This window comes from Podarcis muralis, chromosome 1 (assembly GCF_964188315.1).
Source record: "Podarcis muralis chromosome 1, rPodMur119.hap1.1, whole genome shotgun sequence".
Taxonomy (NCBI): domain Eukaryota; kingdom Metazoa; phylum Chordata; class Lepidosauria; order Squamata; family Lacertidae; genus Podarcis; species Podarcis muralis.
In genome coordinates this window covers 133,797,200-133,805,673 of record NC_135655.1, presented here as the reverse complement: position 1 = coordinate 133,805,673, position 8,474 = coordinate 133,797,200, and the positions used below count along the sequence as shown (strand labels likewise).

General features: G+C 47.3%; 1 pseudogene; it reads right to left on the bottom strand.

Moving 5' to 3' along the window:
* Nucleotides 1-6,188: 6,188 nt before the first annotated feature.
* LOC144326939 (uncharacterized) lies at nt 6,189-7,955 on the bottom strand (annotated as a pseudogene).
* Between the last annotated feature and the right edge of the window lie 519 nt (nt 7,956-8,474).

The following is an 8,474-nucleotide window of genomic DNA, read 5'->3' as shown; positions in this document are numbered from 1 at the left end:
GATGCATACAAAAGTAATTTTATGGCATGTCATAACTGTTTCACTGTCATGGCTCCCAACGCTATAACTGTGAAGGGCTGGAAATCTTGTAGCAAATAATTTTCATTAGCCTCATATTGTTATTTGGGTGAAGCCACTAACTGGTTTCAAATGTATAGCAGAGAGGTGGCCTTAGATTGCCACCCCAATCGTATTGCTTCCAAGTCCAAGAAGCTGAGTTGCTGGGACACGGTTATGCACCTAAGAGCTGTGTTACACATAAGTATGTATAGAACATGTGCATGTATAGAAGTGTGACTTAAATTTCTTCTTGCTTTGCTTCTGTGTGTTATTTGCGAGGTTGATATAAAGTTAGCTGAGAAAGCTTAAGGCGTTTGTCTTCATTCAGCAACAGGAAGAGAACCACTCCTTTGGCTTAGTTTTTTTTTTTTCTTCCCCTCCTGGAGCTGTGATTTCACAAGCAAATTTGCCCAGAATACATGGAATTATCTAACTTCTCAACCAGCCTCCTCAGTACCTTTTAACCTCTAAAACTAAACATGCCTTTAAGATTTCACTTGTGTTCTTTTAGGTTTTTCCCAGCCTTAATCCACACATTTATTGTGTTTTTCCTGGAAATGCCAATGGAAGGACATCTTTGAAACCCAACACTGCTTAACTCCAGTCAACTTAGAGTGGCTGCCACAGGAAGAAGAATGTCATTAGAGTTAGTTTTGCAGGAGGGTGCTGAAACAGAAACATTGATCTGGGTTTACCCCGACACCCCATACTAACTGTGCCAGCCCTACCCTTGGAATTTCTTCCTGAGGTGTGAATTAGCTTGGCGCAAACATCTTTGCCCATGAACGGATCTGGCACACACCAGGGAACTTTGGTGGCTAACAGAACTATTTTCCACTGGGTGTGGATCCAGAGGCAAACCAGCAAGCCAATGTGCTCTGATGTTGTTTTTCCCTTGGTTTATGAAACACGCTGCCCTAGTCTCTTCATCCATTCCTTATCTGACAAATAAAGTTTGTTGCAGGACCATTGTATGGGCAGACAATTCTCAGTTTTATTCTCTCGTGTCGTGGCATGTCTTAACCCTTTGTATGCGCAGGACAGGGTCATATTTCCTCCAGTATATGCCCATACTGAACATCCAGGATCCAAACCACAATTCAGTGTCCTCTGAACTAGCATGTAGACTGCAGCTGAGATTGCTGTTAAAATGTGGTTGTATGACTGTCACTGTAGCACCTATTGGACAGCACAGGTGCTACTGCTGATGCCAAGCGAAACAAATTCCTTCTTTACTGTGTATAATTTTTTGGTGTTGTTTTAATGGATTTTATATATTATTGTGTAGAAATTGTATTAAAGTATCAACTAGCAAATGAGGGAATATGGGGAATAGCTTGCTACTCCCCGCCCCCCCCCCCCCCCGGTAAGCATTTCAATCGTCTTCCAAGTAATCATCTGAAGTGGAGAGCCTGTTATAAGATTTGTTTGTGTGCCAGTGCACCCATTAACACGAGCATGTATCTTACGGTCCATGTGTATTTGCTCAGTGGCGTAGCGTGGGGGTGCAGGGGGGGCCGGCCGCACCGGGCGCAACATCTGGGGTTAGGGCAAATCCACGGGTTAGGAGGCGCAAATCCACGGGTTAGGGGGCGCAAATTACTTGCCTTGCCCCGGGTGCTGACAACCCACGCTACGCCACTGTATTTGCTAGAAGGCTGGTTTGGAGGGATCAGCAATACTCCTCGTCAAGGAAGGTGAATGCACACTTGCACAGAACCGCATTGGCTTCGACAACCTTGCTTAATTTGTGGGATTTAATACAGACCAGTATTATGCTTGATTTGGAGTGGCAGCAATAATGACACTGCTGTTGTGATTATAAACATTAAAAGAATAAAGTATTGCCCCTAGAGCTTTCCGTTGCTTGCAAAAGCGGGGGGAGGGGGCAGACAACTGTGTAGCAGAACTTAGCATTTCTATGGCACTTTGACATACAGTACATCAACCTGTAATTCTTACAACAATCCAGTAAGGTAGGTAAATGTGATTATCCCAAAATTACAGGTGTGAGGCTGATTGTGACTGGTTTGCCTAGCAGAGATTAAATCAGAACCAGAGTCTTACCTGCTTTGCTACACCGACTCTCAAAAAAAGAGGCTGGATTTGTTTTACTGCATGCCTCTTGCTTTGAAACATAATTTTATTTGCAGACCTCTGTGCTTTGCATTAAAATCTGGATGTTTTTGTAGGTGGCTTTCAGGCTGGGTGTCTCAAATCTTCTAGTGACTCACCCGTCTGCATTTCCTATGATGCAGTCTGAAGCTAAAATCTGCAGACAGCCTACGTTTATTTACTGAACAGGGTGATTTCTATTTTGGCTGTTGTCATGTTGCTTTCCAAAGTACAACTAGGATGTTCAAAACATGGGGGCTAAACACTATGATTCAGCATTTTTACTAAAAGATTCAATAGACTCATTAGTTAATAGTCAAGTAAAAAGGAAAAAAGAAACCTGGTAGTGGAAATGGGATATTGTTTTTCTTGTTATTCTGCTATGCATTGCAAAGCATTTTGTATTAAACTGGCGGCGAGAACTTGGTTTCACAGTCATCCCCGCGCACTGGTTTGGATGCTCAGCTACCAATATTACAACCAGTCTACAACTCCAGGTTCTGAGCAATCTGATATGAAGACATAGCAGCCATCTTCAAATATCTCAAGGGCTGTCACGTGGAAGATGGAGCAAGCTTGTTTTCTCCTGCTCTGGAGGGTAGGACTCGAAACAATGGATTCAAGTTACAAGAAAGGAGATTCTAGCTAAACATTAAGAAGAACTTCCTGAGGGTAAGAGCTGTTTGACAGGGGAACAGACTCCCACAAGAAGTGCTGGTTTTTAAGCAGAGGTTGGATGGCCATCTGTCATGTATGAGCTAGTTGAGATACCTGCATTGCAGGGGGTTGGACTAGATGACCATCAAGATCCCTTCCAACTCTACAGTTCTATGATTTTACAGGCATACACCTATGTGTTGTTCAGGGATTCTCCCTTCACACAATTACAGTTGGATGAATGGGGTAGCAGGGCATACTGGCTGGCCCTGTCTGCGCAGCCCCTCATCCATTCATGAGGAGGAAAGCCCGAAAAGAGAGCACAATCACATTCCCTTATCAACTTGAAAGGCTATGGGTCTATACCAGGTTTTCACTTTAGACCTTCTCACCGGTGTGCAGATGACTGAGGACTGGAGAAGGAACAGTGAGCGCAGGAAGCATAAAGCATGATCAGCGCTCATAGGCTCACCACAGTGGGGGGAATTCAAAGGAGGCAAAATGGCTTAAATCCCATTTACATCCCATGAACTGGGCCTAATGTTCTCTAGAACAGGCTATAATGATGATGCAACCTCAGTGGGGCTTGCATCCCAATAGCTGTGTGAAATGCACAGGCTTTATGCTGAGCTTCAGTGAATGCACAGAAGAATGGATGCCGACCAGGACACAGAGGACAACCATGACACCAGCACCGTATGAGCAGTAGTCAGTGCAAACATCTTTCTTGCAGTGTCAAATTTATGATCCTCCAGGAAGAAATAAATAAAAAACCCTATAACAATTAAGATTGCATCCTCCTGCAGTTCCTTTGAGTTAAAAACTGTCAAGGAGCTGTCAGCAAGCCAGGTCAACCAAGGAGAGGCATGGGATGCAACTAGCTCTTTATTATCAGAAAATACCAACACAGCAGAGTCCTCTGGTTCGCCTTAATCCAGCTGAGATGTTGCCAAAAGTGACCACTAGCTTCCCCCTCCCCCCTCTAGCCTTTCACTCTGGATCACTCCTAAGCAGACAAAGGAGGCAAGCTCCTCCTCTGGGCTGTCTGGCCCAAGCGTGCTGGCTTGCCCCCACAACTGAGGGGACCAGGGCCATGCAACATGCATGCTATGGGGGTTCTGATGTCATGCACTCACTGCAGGGCACGCTGAAGTTACTCATGCACACTGTGCAACATGCCCTGCAGCCTGTGTGAGTGACATGAGCATGCCCCACAGCATGCGTGCACGGCTACTATGGAAACCCCCTCCTTGGAATTTGGGGGCCCTTGGCCCCCCAGCTTTCCCAGATGGGCCCCCTGGTCTGGCTCACTGCTCAGCAACATGCAGAGCTCTCCTTGATCTGTCAGAGGGGGAGGAGAGATAGCAGGACTGGGACTGTCCTGCTGTTGTGTAGCAAAGGCAACCTCTGATTCCTCTCTGCCTGAGTCTGCACTCACACTGTGACTCTCAGCCCCTAACCCTGTCCTGGTAGACCCTCCTGCTCCTGACCCCTCTTGATCACTCAGATCCCCTTCTTCTAGCACCTCCCAACTCAACCCTTCTGCAGACGGTTCTTCACTGGTCCACCACCAGGATCTGGGATCTAAGTTGTTGTCTTCAGTGCCTTCCCAGGCCGGGGGCTCTTGGGCGGGCAGCTCCCATCACTCTTCCTCATCCAGCTAGTCCCTGACAAAAACTTGGAAGAAAATCACATTGTGTGGGATGTGTAGGAGTTCGAGCCTCAGGACATTCAGGCCCCAAGGGATTTTGCACAGACACTCATGGAGGCCAGACCCAGGAAAAGCTGGACATAGATAATGCAACACAAGCAATTTTATCACTTCTGGCCCCTGACTCAGAAGCAGACAGGCCAGAATCATTACCTCTGACTAACCATTTGCAGAAGTCTCAGAGATACGGAACAAGGAGCTCTTGGTTAGGACTTGATGACTTTGTTAACCATTGTACAGTATCTGCCTCTTCTGAGAAAGCTGCCAGAATGTGGGAAAGGTCTATAAAAGAGAGAGAGCATTTAATAAGGCATATTGTCTGTTACTGTTGCTTCCATTGCTTTTCTTAGATCTTTTTATTTCTCTTGGATCTGGTCTAGATCTAACAGAATAAGGGAACAAATGAAAGGTGTCAAAGCTCTGAGGAGGCAGAATGAAATACATTCAAATTGCAGGTACAAGATACCATTTTTAATATTATCATGCTTGAATAACTTTTGGAGGTGGAAAACAAACACAAGGGGTGCTCTCAGGTGTGTGTGTACACACACACAAACACATATACACACAGAGAAACATGCACACATGGATGCATATACATATAATTTATGAAAGCAAAAGAATACAGATATATAGTCATTGACTCACTCAGACCTCTGCCTGTTTAAGATCACCACTTTTTTCTCTCAGTTTTCCTCCATCCCTGCTTTATTCAGTCTTCTGCTGTTTTTTAACACCACCATTTTCCTCTGTGTCCCTCCCCTCCACTTTGTTATTTATTTCCTCTGTCAGTGTCTGCCTTCTCCCTCCCTTACCATAGGTAAAGGGTAAAGGAACCCCTGACCATTAGGTCCAGTCGTGGCCGACTCTGGGGTTGCGGCACTCATCTCGCTTTACTGGCCGAGGGAGCCGGCGTACAGCTTCTGGGTCATGTGGCCAGCATGACTAAGCCACTTCTGGCGAACCAGAGCAGCGCACAGAAACGCTGTTTACCTTCCCGCTGGAGCAGTACCTATTTATCTACTTGCTCTTCATGCTATCAAACTGCTAGGTTGGCAGGAGCAGGGACTGAGCAACAGGAGCTCACCCCGTTGCGGGGATTCGAACCGCCAACCTTCTGATTGGCAAGTCCTAGGCTCTGTGGTTTAACCCACAGCGACACCCGCGCCCCTGGGTATGATGCGACCAGGGATTCCCTCAATCGCGCGGGGGCTGAGAGCCAGCCCCCGCGCACGTGGAGGGGGCGTGAAGCCCGCAACTCCACCTCCGCTCAAGTTCGGAAGTGGCTTTCCCAGCAACTCACAATTTGACCTGTAACAAACGGCAAATGTTTCCCAGAATGTCACCCTTAAAGGGGAATTTCATTTGTAATAAGACTTGCCAAGCCAACTTCAGTGTAAAAAAATTGTTTTCTAATGACTGAATTCCTCTTGGGACTTTGATTTAGTGTACATCATTCCAAATCACATTGCTGGATACATTTAGGCTCTGGCTCCAGATGCTTCAGCCAATAGCATTGCTTTATGCTTCTATCTGTTCTTCTGTTCTGCAAGTAGCATTTAAAACTTTAAAATGAAACTCCATAGCACTTTGTAACAGTATTGCAACAGTACTGCTGCTAATACCAAACCCCTGCTTTTTGTAAAACCCTGTTTAAATCATGTATATTTTTCAAAACTCATAACCCACCAAAAATGAGGATATATGAATGTCAGGGACTGGACTGAAGGGGAGGAGGAATGGTGGAGATCACCCCCTCCCCCCAGAGAAAAGGAAGGGAGTATTGAATTACAGAAGTGGTTTGAGGAAGGACACAGCGCAGAGACAGATGAACAGAAAAGTTGGGAGGTGTTGGGAGAAGAGAGGGGGGAGGCAGAGCCAGGGGAGACAACTGACACGTTATCTCTGGAGAATATTTCTGACCACCACCCCTTCTCCTAGAACTCGTAGAACTCGACGTTCATTGAGAGTGCAAGAGCAATTAGCCCTTGCAGAGACAATTAGCCCTTGGCGGCCACCATAAGGGAAAGTGCTGTTGCTAGGAAGGGAGGAGCTCAGTTGGAACAATGCCATTATGGGAGACTGACTGGATTTCTTTGTCTCTCACCATGATGTTTGAATAAACTCATTACTAAGAACTCTCTTTGTTTTTTCCTGCTTCGAGCTGCCACCAGGGAAGGATAGAATTCCCCGAGCCTGACAATGAAGATGCTAATTTAATAATTGTTTATTTGAAATGACACTGTGCCCTGCTGATAGTTCTAGGAAGAAAGAGTGAGACTAGCTGATGGCCCCCTTCAGCACCAGCTTTAGGGTGGTGTAGGTGGTTCCCCAGGGACGCGGGTGGCGCTGTGTTTGGTTGCATTCATTCGGATCTCTCCTCCACTTGCATTCAAGCCCTCTCCCAGCTTGTTTCCTCGCCCTAAGCTCTGGCGTATACCAGGGGGCCCAACGGGCTCCACAAAGTGGGAGAGGGCACTCAGGTGTGATCATGTCAATGGCTCGAGCCATTCGGGGGTTCCAGAGGTTGGCCAGGGCTTCGACAGGGCGCCAGTCATATCAGCCAGAACCACACACCCCCCGAGCTGTTTGGAATCCCACTGGATCCATCAGCCTCCAAGGGCGGACCTTCCTAATAGGTCTCCCCCCTCTACGGAGGGGGAAAGCTACTGACAGCCTCTATCTCAGCAGGAAGTGATCTGACCATAACAAGGGACTGATGTCAATGTCCTCCACCTTCAGATCACCCTCTTCCTGCCCAGTCGAGACAACAAGGTCCAGAGTGTGGCCTGCCATGTGCATTGGGCCAGTGACATGTTGGGACAGCCCCATGTTTGTCATGGTGCCCAGGAAGTCCTGAGCCACCCCAGAACCAGCATGGATGTTGAAGTCTCCCAGAACCAGCAGTCTGGGAGTCCTCAAAACTGCCTCCGAGACCAGCTTTGTCAGCTCAGGCAGGGAGACTGCTGGGCAGCAAGATGGACGGTAAACCAGAAGAATCCCTAATCTGTCCTGATTGCCAGATGCCAGGAACACACACTCTAGATTCCCCCACAGCTGGACAGAGAGCCTGGAGATAGTGAGTGAATCTCTACAGACCACAGCAGCTCCCCTTTCCTGACCCTCACGTTTGGCCTGATGCTGCACTGAGTACCCAGGTGGGCACAGCTGGGTGAGATCAACTCCACACTGTTCACCAACCCAGGTTTCAGTGATAGTGAGCCAAATCAGCCTCCTCATCCATAATCAGATTATGGATGAGAGAGATTTTATTCTGTGCTGACCTGGCATTCAACAGCAGCTGCAGACCCAAGGGCGGCTGATGACAACCACAATTCCCCTGGAGGGGGAGGGGCTGGCACACAGCACAGTCACTCACTGCCTGTGCCATGTGCCCCACCACCCACGCCATACCCAGAACCACTGTAATTGGGCCTCCTCCTGCTAGTCAGAAAGTGGATGGAAGCAGAACTTTCTCCTTAGGAGCAGAAACTGAGCGTCTTGCTCTCTCCCAGGGCTCCTTCTCTTTGGAAATCTCTAGCTTCCTTCAGTGGATCTCTGCATCCTTTGAATCTTTGGCCTCTCCTCTCATTTGGGGGTTGGACTAGATGCCCTTTGGATCCATTCCAATGCTACAATGCTATGATTTTATGTTAATGCCAGCAACAAGAAAAGAAACACAACAGAGGGAAGGGAAGAGTCCAGAGAGAAAATAAGTATTGTCTGTGAAAGACTAAGGCTGTGTACACAATATTGTTTACTCCAGTGCTAGTGTGGTACCACTAATGGTGTTTTAAGCCAGGTAGACATGCTGTTAGACAGAATTAGAGATTGGGTATAGATGGCTTCTCCTGGTCAGGACCAACCCAAGACATGCTTCTGCCTGAGGCAAAAGACAACATGGCGCCCCTTCCCCCTCTCCACCTACGGA